The 19,475-nt window shown below is 39.4% G+C and overlaps 1 long non-coding RNA gene across 1 annotated transcript in view; it reads left to right on the top strand.

Annotated features, from left to right (window-relative positions):
• LOC309812964 overlaps window positions 1-19,091 on the top strand; it is a 283,783-nt gene extending 264,692 nt beyond the window's left edge. Inside the window, exon 5 of the long non-coding RNA XR_014295432.1 lies at window positions 18,988-19,091. This is a non-coding gene — a long non-coding RNA (uncharacterized lncRNA). The remainder of the gene's footprint in view (window positions 1-18,987) is intronic.
• Window positions 19,092-19,475: the final 384 nt, after the last annotated feature.

Consider the following 19,475-nt stretch of genomic DNA (forward strand, 5'->3'; position numbering starts at 1 on the left):
TGTGTCCTCAAGTCCATTCTCTGCATCTGCATCTTTATTCCTGTCCTGCTCCTAGGTTCTTCATAACCTTTTTTTTTAAATTTTTCTTTTATTTTTAGATTCCGTATATATGTGTTAGCAGTTAGCATACGGTATTTGTTTTTCTCTTTCTGACTTAACTTCACTCTGTATGACAGACATGGACTTATTTTTACTACCAAGTGTAAAATAGCTAGCTAGTGGGAAGCAGCCACATAGCACGGGGAGATCTGCTCAGTGCTTTGTGACCACCTAGAGGGGTGGGATAGGGAGGGTGGGAGAGAGACAAAGAGGGAGGAGATATGGGGATATATGTATATGTATAGCTGATTCACTTTGTTATAAAGCAGAAACTAACACACCATTGTAAAGCAATTATACTCCAGTAAAGATGTTAAAAAAAATAAGTTGCAGGGTTATGAACTGTTGTATTAATTTTTCTAAACCTGTTAACGGTCTACTTAAAATGTAATAATTTTTCATCTTTAAATATGTTGAAGAGTTAGATGCAATGTCTGAAAGCATTTATAAGAAAAAATTTCAGTTTTCCTTACAAATATAGTGGGCAGCAATGTATAAGTAGTAAATGTATCATAATTTAGGCAGAAGAGCTAAAGGCTATTTTCTGTTTCAACTGGAAGTTATGAAGAGTTGGATTTTCCCTAAGGAGCTAATTATTTGCTGAGATCACTATGGTAGCAGATTTTATAAGAAGTTCGAGATCTGTGTAAATAGCTATAAAAAACTGTAGATGTCATTTAAATGCAACACTGAAATTATATAAGCTAGTTTTTAAGAAATGGCTGAATGTATAAATGATTAGTTTAACTATAAAGAATTTTTAATTAAAAATTTTATAGTCCGTATGAGGTAATATTGGAAACTTTTCTGATTCTCTAGTTCCTTGGCCTACTGTTAAAAAGATAATAACATTTTATAATTTTCCAATTGATGTATAAAGTTCATAGTCTTTCAGAAGATGACATCTTTATCTGCAAGATACTAAAAGTTGTAGTAATGGTCCTCCATAGTGCAAAGTATATTGACACATTTTTAAAATACTATCTTTGGGAATATTGCATGGTATCATATGTGTTTTCATGAGGTACTTATGTCCTTTCCAGAGTATGTGTCCTGTTAGTGGACATTTCTGTTTCTTGCCCCTCAGACCAGTTTCCATTGTCTCTTCCAGTAAGAAAACCAGATTTTTGTGTGGGAGGGAAATACTCCTCCCTCCCAATCAGCCTGTATAGTTTGGGTGGGCCTGAGTCCACCTTGTGACTCTAAAGGGCATGAAAATCCAGATTGGACCAAAGAGAAAACTCACATGCTATGTCAGGGATGGGTGCATGACCCAAATCAGGTCATGATCAGGGAGCATCAGTCTTGAAACATTTTACTGGAACTTCTGGAAAGAGGTGCTTTTGTTTCACTAGGTTGCTAGGATAAGACAATGTAAGTGGGAAGCTTCTGTTTCTCATATTTGCCACGATATGGTTATGGATATGGATATGGATATGGATAGAGTCTTCCTAAGGTTATGGATAGAGCCTTTCTGAGAATACTGAGGTAGCAGAGCCCTAAAATGGAAAAAGAGTATTCTGATGGTCTTTTTGATCCCCTAGATCTAGCTATGCCTATAGACAGATATACCCCTGGATTGACTAGCCACTTGAGCCGCTATTTTACCTTATTTTTCTTTTCTTTTTCTTTTTTTTTTTTAGTTTCTGCTTTATAACAAAGTGAATCAGTTATACATATACATCTGTTCCCATTTCCCTTCCCTCTTGCATCTCCCTCCCTCCCACCCTCCCTATCCCACCCCTCCAAGTCAGTCACAAAGCACCAAGCTGATTTCCCTGTGCTATGCGTCTGCTTCCCACTAGCTTTCTACCTTACGTTTAGTAGTGTATATATGTCCATGCCTCTCTCTCGCTTTGTCACAGCTTACCCTTCCCCCTCCCCATATCCTCAAGTCCATTCTCAAGTAGGTTTGTGTCTTTATTCCTGTTTTACCCCTAGGTTCTTCATGACATTTTTTCCCTTAAATTCCATATATATGTGTTAGCATATGGTATTTGTCTTTCTCTTTCTGACTTACTTCACTCTGTATGACAGACTCTAGGTCTATCCACCTCATTACAAATAGCTCAACTTCGTTTCTTTTTATGGCCAAGTAATATTCCATTGTATATATGTGCCACATCTTCTTTATCCATTCATCGGATGGTGGACACTTAGGTTGTTTCCATCTGCGGGCTATTGTAAATAGAGCTGCAATGAACATTTTGGTACATGACTCTTTGAATTATGGTTTTCTCAGGGTATATGCCCAGTAGTGGGATTGCTGGGTCATATGGTAGTTCTATTTGTAGTTTTTTAAGGAACCTCCATACTGTTCTCCATAGTGGCTGTACCAATTCACATTCCCACCAGCAGTGCAAGAGTGTTCCCTTTTTCCACACCCTCTCCCACATTTATTGTTTCTAGATTTTTTGATGATGGCCATTCTGACTGGTGTGAGATGATATCTCATTGTAGTTTTGATTTGCATTTCTCTAATGATTAATGATGTTGAGCATTCTTTCATGTGTTTGTTGGCAGTCTGTATATCTTCTTTAGAGAAATGTCTATTTAGGTCTTCTGCCCATTTTTGGATTGGGTTGTTTGTTTTTTTGCTATTGAGCTGCATGAGCTGCTTATAAATTTTGGAGATTAATCCCCTGTCACTTGCTTCATTTGTAAATATTTTCTTCCATTCTGAGGGTTGTCTTTTGGTCTTGTTTATGGTTTCCTTTGCTGTGCAAAAGCTTTGAAGTTTCATTAGGTCCCATTTGTTTATTTTTGTTTTTATTTCCATTTCTCTAGGAGGTGGGTCCAAAAGGATCTTGCTGTGGTTTATGTCATAGAGTGTTCTGCCTATGTTTTCCTCTAAGAGTTTGATAGTTTCTGGCCTTACATTTAGGTCTTTAATCCATTTTGAGCTTATTTTTGTGTATGGTGTTAGGGAGTGATATAATCTCATACTTGTACATGTCCCTGTCTAGTTTTCCCAGCACCACTTATTGAAGAGGCTGTCCTTTCTCCACTGTACATTCCTGCCTCCTTTATCAAAGATAAGTTGACCATATGTGCGTGGGTTTATCTCTGGGCTTTCTATCCTGTTCCATTGATCTGTCTTTCTGTTTTTGTGCCAGTACCACACTGTCTTGATTACTGTAGCTTTGTAGTATAGTCTGAAGTCAGGGAGCCTGATTCCTCCAGCTCTGTTTTTCGTTCTCAAGATTGCTTTGGCTATTCGGGGTCTTTTGTTTTTCCAAACAAATTTTGATATTTTTTGTTCTAGTTCTGTGAAAAATGCCAGTGGTAGTTTGATAGGGATTGCATTGAATCTGTAGACTGCTTTGGGTAGTAGAGTCATTTTCACAATATTGATTCTTCCAATCCAGGAACATGGTATATCTCTCCATCTATTTGTATCATCTTTAATTTCTTTCATCAGTGTCTTATAATTTTCTGCATACAGGTCTTTTGTCTCCTTAGGTAGGTTTATTCCTAGATATTTTATTCTTTTTGTTGCAATGGTAAACGGGAGAGTTTTCTTGATTTCATTTTCAGATTTTTCATCATTAGTGTACAGGAATGCCAGAGATTTCTGTGCATTAATTTTGTATCCTGCTACTTTACCAGATTCTTTGATTAGCTCTAGTAGTTTTCTGGTAGCATCTTTAGGATTCTCTATGTATAGTATCATGTCATCTACAAACAGTGACAGCTTTACTTCCTCTTTTCCAATTTGGATTCCTTTTATTTCCTTTTCTTCTCTGATTGCTATGGCTAAAACTTCCAAAACTATGTTGAATAAGAGTGGTGAGAATGGGCAGCCTTGTCTTGTTCCTGATCTTAGTGGAAATGGTTTCAGTTTTTCACCATTGAGGACGATGTTGGCTGTGGGTTTGTCATATATGGCCTTTATTATGTTGAGGAAAGTTCCCTCTATGCCTACTTTCTGCAGGGTTTTTATCATAAATGGGTGTTGAATTTTGTCGAAAGCTTTTTCTGCATCTATTGAGATGATCATATGGTTTTTATCCTTCAGTTTGTTAATATGGTGAATCATGTTAATTGATTTGCGTATATTGAAGAACCCTTGCATTCCTGCAATAAACCCCACTTGATCATGGTGTATGATCCTTTTAATGTGCTGTTGGATTCTGTTTGCTAGTATTTTGTTGAGGATTTTTGCATCTATGTTCATCAGTGATATTGGCCTGTAGTTTTCTTTGTTTGTGACATCCTTGTCTGGTTTTGGTATCAAGGTGATGGTGGCCTTGTAGAATGAGTTTGGGACTGTTCCTCCCTCTGCTATATTTTGGAAGAGTTTGAGAAGGATAGGTGTTAGCTCTTCTCTAAATGTTTGATAGAATTCGCCTGTGAAGCCATCTGGTCCTGGGCTTTTGTTTGTTGGAAGATTTTAAATCACAGTTTCAATTTCAGTGCTTGTGATTGGTCTATTCATATTTTCTATTTCTTCCTGATTCAGTCTTGGCAGGTTGTGCATTTCTAAGAATGTGTCCATTTCTTCCAGGTTGTCCATTTTATTGGCATAGAGTTGCTTGTAGTAATCTCTCATGATCTTTTGTATTTCTGCAGTGTCAGTTGTTACTTCTCCTTTTTCATTTCTAATTCTATTGATTTGAGTCTTCTCCCTTTTTCTCTTGATGAGTCTGGCTAATGGTTTATCAATTTTGTTTATCTTCTCAAAGAAAAAGCTTTTAGTTTTATTGATCTTTGCTATCATTTCCTTCATTTTCATTTATTTCTGATCTGATTTTTATGATTTCTTTCCTTCTGCTAACTTTGGGGTTTTTCTGTTCTTCTAATTGCTTTAGGTGCAAGGTCAGGTTGTTTACTCGAGATGTTTCCTGTTTCTTAAGGTGGGATTGTATTGCTATAAACTTCCCTCTTAGAACTGCTTTTGCTGCATCCCATAGGTTTTGGGTTGTCGTGTCTCCATTGTCATTTGTTTCTAGGTATTTTTTTATTTCTTCTTTGATTTCTTCAGTGATCACTTCGTTATTAAGTAGTGTATTGTTTAGCCTCCATGTGTCTGTATTTTTTACAGATCTTTTCCGGTAATTGATATCTAGTCTCAAAGAGTTGTGGTTGGAAAAGATCCTTGATACAATTTCAGTTTTCTTAAATTTACCAAGGCTTGATTTGTGACCCAAGATATGATCTATCCTGGAGAATGTTCCATGAGCACTTGAGAAAAATGTGTATTCTGTTGTTTTTGGATGGAATGTCCTATAAATATCAATTAAGTCCATCTTGTTTAATGTATCATTTAAAGCTAGTGTTTCCTTATTTATTTTCATTTTGGATGATCTGTCCATTGGTGAAAGTGGGGTGTTAAAGTCTCCTACTATGAATGTGTTACTGTCGATTTCCCCTTTTATGGCTGTTAGTATTTGCCTTATGTATTGAGGTACTCCTATGTTAGGTGCATAAATATTTACAATTGTTATATCTTCTTCTTGGATCGATCCCTTGATCATTATGTAGTGTCCTTCTTTGTCTCTTCTAATAGTCTTTATTTTAAAGTCTATTTTGTCTGATATGAGAATTGCTACTCCAGCTTTCTTTTGGTTTCCATTTGCATGGAATATCTTTTTCCATCCCCTTACTTTCAGTCTGTATGTGTCTCTAGGTCTGAAATGGGCCTCTTGTAGACAGCATATATATGGGTCTTGTTTTTGTATCCATTCAGCCAATCAGTGTCTTTTGGTGGGAGCATTTAGTGCATTTACATTTAAGGTAATTATTGATATGTATGTTCCTATTCCCATTTTCTTAATTGTTTTGGGTTCGTTATCGTAGGTATTTTCCTTCTGTTGTGTTTCTTGCCTAGAGAAGTTCCTTTAGCATTTGTTGTAAAGCTGGTTTGGTGGTGCTGAACTCTCTCAGCTTTTGCTTGTCTGTAAAGGTTTTAATTTCTCCATCAAATCTGAATGAGATCCTTGCTGGGTAGAGTAATCTTGCTTGCAGGTTTTTCTCCTTCATCACTTTAAATATGTCCTGCCGGTCCCTTCTGGCTTGCAGAGTTTCTCTGAAAGATCAGCTGTTAGGCTTATGGGGATTCCCTTGTGTATTATTTGTTGTTTTTCCCTTGCTGCTTTTAATATGTTTTCTTTGTGTTTAATTTTTGACAGTTTGATTAATATGTGTCTTGGCATATTTCTCCTTGGATTTATTCTGTATGGGACTCTCTGTGCCTCTGGACTTGATTAACTATTTCCTTTCCCATATTAGGGAAGTTTTCAACTATAATCCCTTCAAATATTTTCTCAGTCCCTTTCTTTTTCTCTTCTTCTTCTGGAACCCCTATAATTCGAATGTTGGTGCGTTTAATGTTGTCCCAGAGGTCTCTGAGACTGTCCTCTGTTCTTTTCATTCTTTTTTCTTTAGTTTGCTCTGCATCAGTTATTTCCACTATTTTATCTTCCACCTCACTTATCCGTTCTTCTGCCTCAGTTATTCTGCTATTGATCCCATCTAGAGTATTTTTAATTTCATTTATTGGGTTGCTTATCATTGCTTGATTCATCTTTATTTCTTCTAGGTCCTTGTTAAATGTTTCTTGCCTTTTGTCTATTCTATTTCCAAGATTTTGGATCATCTTTACTATCATTATTCTGAATTCCTTTTCAGGTACACTGCCTATTTCCTTTTTTTTTTTTTTTTTTTTTTTTGCTATACGCGGGCCTCTCACTGTTGTGGCCCCTCCCGTTGCAGAGCACAGGCTCCGTATGCGCAGGCTCAGCGGCCATGGCTCATGGGCCCAGCCGCTCCGCGGCATGTGGGATCTTCCCAGACTGGGGCACGAACCCGTGTCCCCTGCATCGGCAGGCGGACTCTCAACCACTGCGCCACCAGGGAAGCCCTGCCTATTTCCTTTTCATTTGTTAGGTCTGGTGGGTTTTTATCTTGCTCCTTCACCTGCTGTGTGTTTTTCTGTCTTCTAATTTTGCTTATCTTACTGTGTTTGGGGTCTCCTTTTTGCAGGCTGCAGATTCGTAGTTCCCGTTGTTTTTGGTGTCTGTCCCCAGTGGCTAAGGTTGGTTCAGTGGGTTGTGTAGGCTTCCTGGTGGAGGGGACTAGCGCCTGTGTTCTGGTGGATGAGGCTGGATCTTGTCTTTCTGGTGGGCAGGTCCACGTCTGGTGGTGTGTTTTGGGGTGTCTGTGGACTTATTATGATTTTAGGCAGCCTCTCTGCTAATGGGTGGGGTTGTGTTCCTGTCTTGCTAGTTGTTTGGCATAGTGTGTCCAGCACTATAGCTTGCTGGTCGATGAGTGAAGCTGGGTGCTGGTGTTGAGATGGAGATCTCTGGGAGATTTTCGCCGTTTGTTATTATGTGGAGCTGGGAGGTCTCTTGTGGACCAGTGTCCTGAAGTTGTCTCTCCCACCTCAGAGGCACAGCACTGACTCCTGGCTGCAGCACCAAGAGCCTTTCATCCACACGGAAAAAGAGGAAAAGGGGAAAAAATCATAAATCTTGTTCTCAAAGTCCACCTCCTCAATTTGGGATGATTCGTTGTCTATTCATGTATTCCACAGATGCAGGCTACATCAAGTTGATTGTGGAGCTTTAATCCGCTGCTCCTGAGGCTGCTGGGGGAGATTTACCTTTCTCTTCTTTATTCTCACAGCTCCTGGGTCTCAGCTTTGGATTTGGCCCCGCCTCTGCGTGTAGATCGCTGGAGGGCGTCTGTTCTTCGCTCAGACAGGATGGGGTTAAAGGAGCAGCCACTTCGGGGACTCTGGCTCACTCAGGCCGCGGGGGAGGGAGGGGCACGGAGGCGGGGCTAGCCTGGGCGGAAGAGGCCGGCGTGACGTTGCACCAGCCCGAGGCGCGCCGTGCGCTCTCCCGGGGAAGCTGTCCCTGGATCCCGGGACCCCGGCAGTGGCGGGCTGCACAGGCTCCCCGGAAAGGGGGCATGGACAGTGACCTGCGCTCGTACACAGGCTTCCTGGCGGCGGCAGCAGCAGCCCCAGCGTCCCACGCCTGGCTCGCGCCCGTCTCTGGAGCTCCTTTAAGCAGCGCTCTTAATCCCCTCTCCCCGCGCAACAGGAAACAAAGAGGTAAGAAAAAGTTTCTTACCTCTTCAGCAGGTCCAGACTTTTTCCCGGACTCCCTCCCGGCTAGCCGTGGTGCTCTAACCCCTTCCGGCTGTGTTCACGCCGCCAACCCCAGTCCTCTCCCTGCGCTCCGACCGAAACCCGAGCCTCAACTCCCAGCCCCGCCCGCCCAGGCGGGTGAGCGGACAAGCCTCTCAATCTTGTCTGTGGCAAGCTCCCACAGCTGGTGAGTGCCGGTCGGCACCAATTTTCTGTGCGGGAATCTCTCCGCTTTGCCCTCCGCACCCCTGTTGCTGTGCTCTCCTCCGCTACTCCGAAGCTTTCCCCCTCCGCCCCCTGCAGTCTCCGCCCGTGAAGGGGCTTCTAGTGTGTGGAAACCTTTCCTCCTTCACTGCTCCCTCCCACTGCTGCAGGTCCTGTCCCTATTCTTCTGTCTCTGTTTATTCTTTTTTCTTTTGCCCTACCCAGGTACGTGGGGAGTTTCTTGCCTTTTGGGAGGTCTGAGGTCTTCTGCCAGCGTTCAGTAGGGGTTCTGTAGGAGTTGTTCCACGTGTGGATGAATTTCTGGTGTATCTGTGGGGAGGAAGGTGATCTCCGCGTCATACTCTTCCGCCATCTTCTAAATTCTCCCTTATTTTTCTTGAACAGTGGTGGTGTCTTTAACCAAAAAGGCTGGAAGGTTCAGACTGGATCTTCCATAGTCCACTATATTGTGGGTTATAGTAGGTTATTTAATAATAAGGTACAGTTTTACTAAGGTCCAGCCTATGCGTTTTTGTGGAAGGGATCATTGAGGCAATTATCCTGACAATTCAAGGAAAAATATCCTCAGTTACTTATCTATTTCCCACTGAATTCTTTGCATGTTTAAAGGTTTAAATAGCCAAACAATCTATCACTGACTAATATTAATCTTGAGCAGACAAAAGAGGAAGAGCAGGAAGATAAAGCATAAAGAACATTAGGTGAAGTGTGGGAAAATAAATTATGCTGGACAGGATTAAATGGAAATATTCAAAAAGAATTAAGAGGAACTCTAATGGGCACCTAGCTTAAGACACCAAAGTCTGGACCAGTAGACATTCCAAGCCTACTTTGGGAAGCTTTTTAATTCCTCTCCATTCTCCTTAATATGGTTTTACATCTTGGTAATACCTTAATTTTTTTTAATCATCAGCATGACTTCCTACAGACCTTTTTGTTTTAAACCATTTTTACAGTATCCTGTGGTGATGAGAATTTAGTACTTTAGTTGCAGCTGGGATTGCCCCTATCTTTGCTATGCAGGATTTACATAATTTGGGGGTTATCTATAATTATGTCTTTTAAATATTATGGAAGGCACATAAGGAGTCTCGGTGATTATCTTTGCTTGACCAAGAGAAGTTGAAACTATCTGGATTCATCTGGAAACATTTTTCAGTTCTAACGGATAGTGCTATAACAATGTGACTCTTCTACAAGACAAGATCATTAGATCTTTGAAAAGAGTCAAAAGCTCCACTCTTTGCCTCTCTTGATAATAGCCCCTCGTCTGCTTTTTATGGAATGTGGTTTGTGAAGGTTATAGTTGGGGGAAGGGCACAGAACTGGGAGTGGGTTGGAAAAGATGGGCTGGAAGAGATGTTACTATGTGTAATGGAAGTTATTATATATTATATGGGTTATAATATATGCTATCTATTATCTATACATTTATATACCTATAGTAAAAAGTGCGTGTGTGTGTATTACATATTACTCCTTTGGGTAGGGTTTATGATGTGACCTTGTCTACCTATATACAGTAGTATGAAGAAAGTCTCTTAAGTACCTGACAGCCAGATATGCCTCTTTTTTTTTTTTTTTTTTTTTTTTGTCTCCTGACCTCTTGGGAGGTCAAAACTACTGAGAAGTGCCTGTTATTGGTAACAGGTTCTATTCCTTGCTTTTTTACTATCTGGCTCTGTGACCTTGGACAAGGTACCTTATTTAATCTGGATATTTGCTACAAAGGTATTTTCAGTTAAATTTTTTTATCTTCTGAGAGTACTTTTAGGTCATTCTAATATTAACACCAGAAGTATTGGGGGCTGAAAAACTTGGGTAGTCATATTATTTCAGTTTCTTTAGGTTTTTCTCTTGCTTAATTATCTAATGTTGCTCTTCATACCCTTGGGGAGCACAACATACTTCATTAACATAGCCATTCTAACTGGATAATGAATCTATTATTCTGTCTGTTTATTAAGTAACATTCTAGTGGGTCATAGTGCCCTTCTGAGACACTTTGTTTACTTTTGATACAAGTTGTCCTTTATGTAACTCCCACCTTGAATTTTCTCACCTTGGTGATTCTCCAAATTTGAACAATAACAGTTTCCTTTAATGTTGCCACTTATTATAGAGATATACCAGTTCCTGACAATAACTTGTACAGCTTGATGACATGTTTGAAAAGAGCATAGTCTTTCCTAGAAGAGTACCATCTTCTGGATGCATCATTGATTTTTTTCCCTCCCACAATTGTTTCTAACCAAGTGTACTGCAGATTTCTTATCAATGGTATCAGAGATATATGGGAAACCCAGTATTTTTTCTGAGAATATTATTTCTGTTGTCTCTCTCCAAAAATGCAAGGGAGAAAAAGAGATTCTGTACCTTCATATAGTCTTTGAGACAGAGTAGAAATCTAAAGAGTTGTAGCACAATTATATGTTCTAGCTATATCAACATTAATATTGATTAACAATCTTAAATTTCAAAAGAAGGAAGTGACACTTTCAAAGTTGATGTTACTGAACTAGCATCATAAATTAGTAATTACTATGACTTCACGGTTACGAATGATACATATTTAAGGACAATTAATGAACAGAATCCTTCTGTGTATTGTATGCAAGAGTTAACATTAGCTAGGATAATATAATAAATAAATAAACTACAAATGAAAATCAATTCTTCCCATTCTTGGAACATTTTTAAGTGGGTGTCTTTGGGAGTCTCTCTTATTTAGTGTTCCAGTGACAAATTGAAAACAATTAGTGTCTAATTCAAAGCCACAAAGATCAGTTTGTAAGTAAGTTAACATAGATACCAATCTAGGCTAGTATTAGGGTTTTTTGTTGTTGTTTGTTATACGGAAGGCTTGTGGTTCAAAAAGGAAATAGTCTTTGGCTCTTTTCATTTTTCTTCCCTATACTTGGGAAAGTTCCTCATATTTCTTCAGGTTTATAAGAGCTGATACCTATTTTAATGATTTTATGCAACATGAAATAACAAGGAATTCAGGGGTGAATCTTTAAAAAAAGGAACTTATGATATATAGACATAAAAAGTATGATTTAAATGCATCTTTTGTAGTGCTGTTTGTTTATATTGTGAATATTGCTAATTTAATAAGTATTTTATTTTTTAGCTTGTGAATTCAGTACAATGTTTAAAATCATTTTCTATCTTTATGTGAATATCTGTGCATATGTGTTTTTCTGTAGGATCTGTCTGTGTAAACAAAATAATATGTATTTAAAAAGTTACATAAATATATTAAAAAGTGCAAATATTCGTATAGCTCAATGAATTTCCACAAAGTGAACACACTCGTTTCACCATCACCCGGATCAGAATAAGACTTTATCAGCACTCTTTTTTTTTTTTTTTGCGGTACGCGGGCCTCTCACTGTTGTGGCCTCTCCCGTTGCGGAGCACAGGCTGCAGACGCGTAAGCTCAGCAGCCACGGCTCACTGACCTAGCCGCTCCGCAGCATGTGGGATCTTTCCGGACCGGGGCATGAACCCATGTCCCCTGCATCGGCAGGCAGACTCTCAACCACTGCGCCACCAGGGAAGCCCTGTTCATTTATGTTATATTTGTGAAATTCATCTGTATTGTCGCATGTGGTTGTAACTTGTTCATTTTCATTGTTGTGTAGTATTTCATTGCACAAATACACCACAATTTATTTATCTGTTTTATTGTTGATGGACATTTAGGGTGCTTAGCTATATAAATATTGTGCTGTGCCCATCATGTACATGCCTTTTGGTGCACAAATATGTATGCTTTTTTTTTTTTTTTTTTTTGCTGTACGCGGGCCTCTCACTGCTGTGGCCTCTCCCGTCGCGGAGCACAGGCTCCGGACGCACAGGCCCAGCGGCCATGGCTCACGGGCCCAGCCGCTCCGCGGCACATGGGATCCTCCCAGACCGGGGCACGAACCCGTATCCCCTGCATCGGCAGGCGGACTCCCAATCACTGCGCCACCAGGGAGGCCCTATGTATGCATTTTTGTTGGATAAATAAATAGATAGCAATGAAATTATTGGGTCAAAGTGTATGTGTATGTTCAGTTTTTATAAATACTGCTGAACAATTTTCCAGATTTATACTTAAAAACAATATGAAGATTGTAGTTGTTCCTCCACTTCATCAATTCTTGGCATTGTCAGTCTTTTAAGTATTGCCATTCTTGTAGTTATATAGTAGTATTATATTTTATTGTGATTTAAATTTGTACTTCTTGGATACTAATAAAATTCAGCACCTTTTCAAACATTTATTGACCATGCAGATATATTCTTTTGGAAGGTTTTTATTCAAGTTTTGTGCTCATTTTCTTCTATTTTATCATTATCATTATTATTTTTGCAGTAGACCTTTTATATATGCTTTTTACAAATGTTACGTATACTGCAAATAAAATTTCCTGCTCTGTGGCTTGCCTTATAAATATCTCTTTAATGAACAGAGGTGTTTAATTTTAATGTAGTCCAATTCATCAATCTTTTCCTTTATGGTTAGTGCTTCCTGTGTCCTGTTTAGAAAATCTTTGACTACTCCAAAGTCATGAAAATATTTTCCAATGACTTATCCTAGATCTTTATTGCATTACTTTTATATTTAGATCTACAATTAAATCAAGTGGTTGCATATGTGTGAGACAGTTCCTTTTCTCTTTCATTGGTATATTTGCTTGTCCTTAGGTCAAAACATGCTATCTTAACTACTATAGTTTTTTTGTAGGTCTTCATGTCTGGTAGTATAAGTCCTCCAGCTTTGTTCTTCTTCAAGATATTCCTGGAGGGAGGATTGTAGGAAGATAGCAGAGTAGGAAGCATCAGGAATCTGTCTCCCAACCTAGACAATAATTATACTAGCTGAATCTGTCTGCTGTAACTATTTTGGAACTCTCAGGTGTACTGAAGTCTTGCATCCTCCAGGGTAAACTTAGATGGTAAATTGTGGCTAATTTTGATCCATTTCAGCTCTTAGCACAGTAGTAGCTACACATCCTCCACCCTTAGCTATATAGCAGGCAGCTGGGCAAGTGTTCCGGGAGCAACCTGCACACAACTTTTGGAAGCCATAGTGAGCAAAAAGCACACTGTCTTCCAAATATCAGGGATCTGTACTCTCATTGCTGATTGCTGCTTCTGATCACAGAGGTGCAGACAAAGGGGTAAGTGGCCATTGTTGCTGTACCTCCGCTCATTGTTGCAAGGCCCTCCTTTTCTGGATGAAGTGACTTCCAGAGAATTTCAAGAGCCCTTCCTCCCCTGCCCCTTCCATTTTTCCTCTTTGTCCTCTTTTGGGAGCCAGATATTAAATAGTGGGACATTCAAAAGGAACCACATAGAAAGGGAAAATTAGAAAGTGATCCCACATGCCCAGGGGAAGGTGCACATTCATAAAAGATCTGAGAAGACCTTAAGTTTACACTTCAGGCTGATACTTGGCATATAGAAAGCCTACAGCACTAAAACACACAACAGGCACAAAGAAAAAAAAGAAACAGCAAAACTTGGGGATGGGTGAGAATCTAATTTCCAGAGGTATCACATGATTAAATTCAGATGTCCAGTTTTCAATAAAAAATCACAAGGCATACAAAGATTCAAGAAATTATGGCCCATTCAAAGGAAAATAAAAAACCAACAGAAACTGTCCTCGAAAAATATATTCCTGGGTATTCTTGGCCTTTTGAATTTCTATATAAAATTTACAAGCAGCTTATCAATTTATGTTTTAAAAATACTTCCTGAGATTTTGATTGGGATTACATTGAGTCTATAGACTAATTTATAGAAAATATTTTTATAATATTAAGGCTTTAGTCCATGAACATTGTATAGTTTCTATTTAATTAGATTTTCTGAATTTATCTCAATTATTTTCCATAGGATTTATTTTTAGAGCACATTTAGATTATTAGCAAAATTGAGTAGAAAGTACAGAGAGTTCTCATACATTCCCTGCTCCCTCACACTCCAAACCTCCCCCACTATCATCATCTCTAACCAGAGTGGTACATTTTTTACAACTGATGAATCTACATTGACACCCAAAGTTCATAGTTTACATTAGGGTTCACTCTTGGTCTTTGACATTCCGTGGGTATTAACAAATGTACAATACATGTGTTCCATTATCATATCAGGCAGAAAAGTTTCACTGTCGTAAAAACCCTCTGTGTTCTGCCTCTTCATCCCAACCTCCCTTCTAAACCTTGACAACCACTGATCTTCTTACTGTCTCTATAGTTTTGCCATTTCAAGAATATCATATAGTTAGAGTCTTACAGAGAACAGTCTTTTCACATTGGCTTCTTTTACTTAGTAATATGCATTTACATTTCCTCCATATCTTTTCATAGCTTGATAGCTCAATTCTTTTTAGCACTGAATAACAGTCCATTTTTGGATGAACTCTAGTTAATTTATCCATTCACCTATTGAAGGGCATCATGGTTGCTTCCGAGTTTTGACATTTATGAATAAAGCTGCTATGAGCGTCCACATGCAGGATTTGTGTGGACATAAGTTCTGAACTCATTTGAGTAAATACCAAGGATCATCATTGCCAGATTATATGATAAGAGTATGTTTAGTTTTATAAAAAAAACTTTCAAACTCTCTCCCAAAGTGTCTGTACCATTTTGCATTCCACTAGGAATAAATGAGAGTTTCTGTTGTTCCACATTGTCATCAGCATTTGGTGTTGTCAGTGTTTTGGATTTTGGCCATTCTAATAGATGTGTAGTGGTATCTTATTGTTGTTTTAATTTGCAATTCCCCAGTGACATATGATATTGAACATCTTTTCGTATGCTCACTTGCCATCTGTATATCTTCTTTGGGGAGGTGTCTATGCAGGTCTTTGGCCCATTTTTAAGCAGCTTGTTTGGTTTCATATTGTTGAGTTTAAGAATTCTTTGTGGTTTTGTTTTTTTTTTTGCGGTACGCGGGCCTCTCACTGCTGTGGCCTCTCCTGTTGCGGAGCACAGGCTCCGGATGTGCAGGCTCAGCGGCCATGGCTCACAGGCCCAGCCGCTCAGCGGCATGTGGGATCTTCCCGGCTCGGGGCATGAACCCGTGTCCCCTGCATCGACAGGCGGACTCTCAACCACTGTTCCACCAGGGAAGCCCTCTTTGTGTATTTTGGATAACATTCCTTTATCAAATGTGTCTTTTGTAAATATTTTCTCACAATCTGTGGCTTGTCTTCTCATTCTCTTGGCAGTATCTTTCACAGAGCAGAAGTTTTTAATTTGAATAAAGTCCAGCTTATCAATTATTTCTTTTATGGATCTAGCCTTTGGTGTTGTATCTAAAAAGTAATCACCATACCCAAAGTCATCTAGATTTTCTCCTATATTGTCTTCTGGGAGATTTATAATTTTGCAGTTTACATTTAGGTCTAAAATCTATTTTGTGTTATTTTTTGGGAAAGGTATGTGTCTAGATTCTTTTTTTTTTTTTTTTTTTGCATTTGATGTCTAGTTGTTCCAGCACCATTTGTTGAAATTACTATCTTTTCTCCACTGTATTGCTTTTGCTTCTGTGTGAGAGATCACTTGACTTGTGTTCATGTGAGTCTGTTTCTGAGCTCTTCATTTTGTTCCCGTAATGTATTTGTCTATTTTTTTATCAGTAGTACACTGTCTTGATTACTGTAGCTTTAGAGAAAATATTGAAGTTGGGTAATTTCAGTACTCTGAATTTGTTCTTCCTTTTCAATATTATGTTGACTCTTCTGAGTCTTTTGCCTCTCCATATAAACTTTAGAATCAGTTTGTCAATATTTATGAAATAACTTATTGAGATTTCAGTTAAGATTGCAGTTAATCTATGGATCAATTTAGGGCGAACTAGCATCTTGATAATATTGAATCTTCCTATCCATAAACATGGAGTATCTGACCATTTATTGGTTATTTGATTTCTTTTGTCAGTGTTTTGTAGTCTTCCTCATATAGATCTGGTACGTATTTTGTTAGATTTATACCTAAGTATTTAATTCTTTGTGGTGTTAATGTAAATGGTATTGTTTTTTATTTCAAATTCCTCTTGTTCATTGCTGGTATATAGGAAAATTATTTCCTTTTGTATGTTGATGTTGTATCCTGCCAACTTGTTATAATAGCTTTTTAGTTCTGTGAATTTTTCTGTTGATTTCAGACTTCTCATGAGCCCATCAAAGCATTCTTCATTTCTGTTAGTGTTTTTGATCTCTAGCATTTCTTTTTATTCTTTCTTTGAAAGAATATTCTTTCCTTTATTTTGGCTTGTCAAATATGTCACCCCATTTTTTTTTTTTTTTCTTTTTGCGGTATGCGGGCCTCTCACTGTTGTGGCCTCTCCCGTTGCGGAGCACAGGCTCCGGATGCGCAGGCCCAGCGGCCATGGCTCACGGGCCCAGCCGCTCCGCGGCATATGGGATCCTCTCAGACCGGGGCACGAACCCGTATCCCCTGCATCGGCAGGCGGACTCTCAACCACTGCGCCACCAGGGAGGCCCTGTCACCCCATTTTTTTCCTTGGGTCTTATCACTTACTTTGAGAACTCACCTTTCACCATTATTATTGTTTCTCTGAAGGTAATATGTCATTTTTCTCTAGTAGCTCTTAAGATGTTCTCTTTGCTTTTTTTCTTTTATTAGCAGTTTTACCATGATGTGTCTAGGTGAGATTTTCTTTGTATTTTTCTTTCTGGGAGTTTGTAGGACTTCTTGAATCTATTGGTATAATGTCTTCCATTAGTTTTGGAAAACTCTCAGCCATCATTTCTTCACACATGGGAGCCCTATTTTGTTCTCTTTTCTATTCCCTTGTAAGAGGCAGTTACACTTTTGTTAGAGCACTTCACCATGTTTTCTGTAGTGTATTAAGGGTGGCCACATATTCTTTGCTCCTCTTCCCAGGAAGGGGTGGAGTCTATGTCTTTTCCAGCCCTACCCCCCTTGAAATCTGGACTGGCCCCGTGACTTGATTTGACTAAGAGTACCTCATCACTGCAGACAGTGGTACACGAAGTATGGTATCTGGACAAGCAGTATCAGCATTACCTAGACCTTGTTAAAAATGCATATTATTTTTCTTATCCCAGACTTACTAAGTTAGAAACTCTGGAGATAGGGCACAAATCCTCAAGGTGATTTTGATGCATGCTAAAGTCTTCGAATTACTGTCCTAGGCAGTAGTAATTGGTCTAAGAGGTGGTCAGATGAATGAAGTCCTTGCCTATGACTGTATGAACTCTAGAAGGAGGATGCTGTCTTTTCCCGATGGCATTGCTACCGTGGTATGATATAACCCCGGAACTGTTGGCAGCCATTGTCTTTCCCTTCGTAGTAGAAGTCCTTATGGAGCAGGACAGAATGAGACTGGTCCATAGATAAGATAATGTCCATACAACTTTGTCTGAACCCTGAATCCAACTGTGCCTGAAGCTCCAGACTAGCCCTTGAGTTAATTATGTGAACTTTTTTCTTTTTTTCTCAAGTTAATTTGATTTGATTTGTGCACTTCCAACTACAGAATCTTGGCTAATACACAAGTAAATCCCCACTTCCTCTTTCAAATGATGCCCCATGCAGAGCCCCCAAAGTATAAAATAGATAGTTGGAGGTCTGCTCTGAATGGAACAGAAATAGAATCCCTCAAATCGTGTCATGTGGCTTTTCCCAGGCCTCCCTTAGCAACTCCTGGAGACTATGCAGAACAACGCTAAAGCTCTAGGCAACATACATTAAAGCCCACTTGCAGTAGACCTTTTCGTGGCCTATGACATAACCCCTAGTTCCACCTGATTTCAACTGCAGCTGTGATGCAGATTTGCTTTATGTGGCCCAACTCAAGCATCCTGCTGTGTCTCTCTGCTTTTTTGTCCCTGGGATTCTCTTAAGTCACTTGGTTTGCTTAGCATAGACATAGGCAGCCTGAAAATTCAGGAAAATTTATGCTTCTGGGGCAACCTTCTACAGGATGATACATAAATGTCCTGGCTTTCCAACTTGTGGAGACACATTTCTTTGGCACATTCTCTAATTCTAGAGGGTCCAAGGGATTGGACCCTAGGAGTCCACAGTAGTAACAAGATTTATGTTGCTTGTTTTTTCTCCTTCCCTGCCCCAACTTCCTGTTTCTTTGCTCCTATTTCTTGGATTACTTCCAAAATAAACCACCTGCATTCAGTCCTTTTCTCATGCTCTGCTTTTGGGAAAACCCAAAGTAAGATATCAATGTTTTAAAGTATAGAACTCAAGTTGGGACGTATGGTTTTGAATCCCACCTCTGCGAGTTAGGTTATGATATAGGTCTAATCGTTTCTTTTCTCTAGGTCTTAGTTGTGTCATTTGCAAAACAAGGAAGGTGAAATAGCTGCTTACTTAGTTTCCTCTAGCTCTGACTTTTTAGGTTCCTTCTGGCTCTGACGTTCATATAACTCTATGTACTGTTTTAGAAACTGAACAGTTACACGTGAAACTAGAATGATGAGTATAGTCAGGTCCTTGTGGTTTTTCCCTCTTTTCTAAACACCATTTCTGTTTTTTCCCATTTTCCCCCCACAGAAGTATCCAGATGATCTGATTCACCGTTGATTGGTCTTTGTAGATATAGACCCAGAAAAACAGCCATAAATACCCAGTCCCACACAGACCACACACAGCTATTCTGACAGTAAGAAGGTCTCAAAACCACTGACATTCAGAGTCTCATGTTTATGTAGGACATAAAGTCTGAACATAAAAGCAAGTATTATAAGATGAATATGATCAACTATCTGGATGACTAAATGCAGCATAATAGCCTAAGTACTTTAGGGCTGGAGCCAAAGATACTTAACAAAAAATGGCTTTGGGCTTCCCTGGTGGTGCAGTGGTTGAGAGTCCGCCTGCCGATGCAGGGGACACGGGTTCATGCCCCGGTCCGGGAAGATCCCACATGCCGCAGGGCAGCTGGGCCCGTGAGCCATGGCCGCTGAGCCTGCGCGTCCGGAGCCTGTGCTCTGCAACGGGAGAGGCCACAGCGGTGAGAGGCCTGCATACTGCAAAAAAAA

The sequence above is a fragment of the Mesoplodon mirus genome, assembly GCF_964341445.2.
Source record: "Mesoplodon mirus genome assembly, chromosome: 12".
Taxonomy (NCBI): Eukaryota; Metazoa; Chordata; class Mammalia; order Artiodactyla; family Ziphiidae; genus Mesoplodon; species Mesoplodon mirus.